We start from the raw sequence: 2,429 nt of genomic DNA, 5'->3' as shown, positions 1-2,429 counted from the left end.
CATTTTTGACCTCTGAAGGACGTCAGGAGGGGGAGGGGGGAGTATGACATGGATGAACAAGCACTTTTTTCCAAACGGATGTTTTTCCTTTCTCTTTAGGCTGTGTTGATTTCCCTGAGAGCAAATCCCTGGGATGTTTAAGTCCAGGAAGACGAATGCTAGTAGATTAATTCCCTGCTCATCCAGAGATGTTGTGACTTCCACGAGGGCCAACACAGCACAAGCTTGGATGGGAAAGAGGCCTCTGATTGGTTAAAACTAGCTCCTGCTTTCCCTTTGCAATATCCTTTAGGCCCTTTCACTCAGAGCCTTTTTTGACAATTCAAGTGAAGTTCTCAAAAGTATGGTTAGTTAGTTTCCTCTCCCCCCAAATAACAATAATTAAAGAACTACCTTTTCTTGAGTGTCTGCTTGGTGCCAGGTTCTGTGTAAGATGATTTGCATGTTATCTCATTAATCCTCTCCACAACCCCCTGGGTGGCAGTCCTTTTAACTTTATGGGTGAGGATATTGAGGCTAACTAACCCACCAAGGTCACAGAGCTAGTAAATCCTGTGACATCAGGACTCCAGCCCAGGTCTGGCTGCTTTCAGTCAGCTGCCCTGTACCGTGGAAGGCACACATCATAGGAGGGGAGGGAAGAGTGTCAGCCAGTAGTGGCACCACAGCAAGGAAGGGAATAATGTGGATTGAGGAACCTGATGACTGTTAAGTGATTTTCTACCAACTTCACAGAGGACTTTATCGGCCACGGTTCTCCAGAGGAAGAGAACAAATAGGATTTGTGTATATAAATACACATATAGGGAACTATAAAAATTTGGTTAGAACAGTCGTTATATATATATTTGGGATAAGGCTTATGCAGTTGTGGAAGTGGGTGAGTTCCAAGGTCTACAGGGTGAGCTGGTATGCTGGAGACCCAAGAGAATCAATGGTGTCATTCCAGTCTAAAGGCTGGCAGGCTCAGACCCAGGAAGAGCTGATGTTTCAGTTCTAGTTCACAGGCAGGAAAAAAGTCAATGTCTTAGTTTGAATTGCAGTCAGGCAGGGGGAATTTCCTCTTATTCAGGGAGGATCAGCCTTTTCGTTCTCTTCAGGCCTTCCGCGGGTTGAATGAGGCCCACCCATGTTAGGGAGGGCAATCTGCTTTACTCAGTCTAGTGATTGAAATGTTAATCTCATCTAATGCACAGTATAATGAATGTAGACACCAATATTGTATTGTAATCGTCAAGCTTGCTAAGAGACTAGAACTTAATTATTCCAGCCACTAAAAAGAAATAATGATGCAATGTGACCGAGGTGTTAATTACGACTATGATGATAATCATATCATAATATAGAAATATATCAAATTAACATGTCTTACACCTTACACTTACACAACCTTATGTATCAAATACATTTCAATTTTTAAAGATGTTAATCGCCTCCAGAAACACCCTCATAGAAACACCCAGGATAATGTTTGACCAAATATCTGGACATCCTGTGGCCCAGTCAAGTTGACATAGAAAATTAACCATCGCGAGAAGGAAGACAGATTAATAAAGGAGACACAAAACTAACAGAATATGATGGGGTGAGACTCTGCAGTGCAGGGTTAGTGACTTTACATGCCTCAGGCCTCCTGATAACAATGTCTTATGATCACAGCCACATACTGTGATCAAAGATGAAAATAGGGCCTTCCCTGGTGGCGCAGTGGTTGAGAGTCTGTCTGCCGATGCAGGGGACACGGGTTCGTGCCAAGGTCCGGGAAGATCCCACATGCCGCAGAGCAGCTGGGCCCGTGAGCCGTGGCCGCTGAGCCTGTGCGTCCGGAGCCTGTGCTCCGCAACGGGAGAGGCCACAACAGTAAGAGGCCCACGTGCCGCAAAAAAAAAAAAAAAAAAAAAAAGATAAAAGTAACAGGGACACAACTTATCAAGAAGAGGTTAGTTCTATTTTCACTGTTATGAGTTGGGAGTGGATCAGATGAGTAGACCTCTCTTTAGGAGCTCCAGGCTCTCCCTACCTGAGGGCAGAGTAGGACTCATTTCTTCATTATCTACAGAGGCCCCTGCATACTCCTTGGGACCACCCTTGTCACTCTCCCGATGGAGTCCTCTGAGCTGAGGTTCTTCTGAGTCAACCGACTAGATGATTTTCATTCACTTCTTCATTTCTTTCCATAGTATTTTTTGATCTTGTTGTCAACAATGGGAAAATAGACAGTTGGGACGCATCGGGCATCCCCTAGTCTGGTGGGAGTGATGGAGAAAGAAGATACTGATGTAGTGTGGTAGATGCTGAGATGCCACATTAACATTGATTGCTGTGCCAGTGTATAGGGGACTCCTGACTCAGCGCAAGGAGTCCAGGGGAGGAAGACAAGCTCCAGCAATGCTTTAAGGAGGACCAGCAGCTAACCAGTTAGTTGGAGC

The sequence above is a fragment of the Lipotes vexillifer genome, unplaced genomic scaffold, assembly GCF_000442215.2.
Source record: "Lipotes vexillifer unplaced genomic scaffold, Lipotes_vexillifer_v1.1 scaffold216, whole genome shotgun sequence".
Lineage (NCBI taxonomy): Eukaryota > Metazoa > Chordata > Mammalia > Artiodactyla > Lipotidae > Lipotes > Lipotes vexillifer.
The sequence above is the reverse complement of the archived record's forward strand: the minus strand, read 5'-3'. Positions refer to the sequence as shown.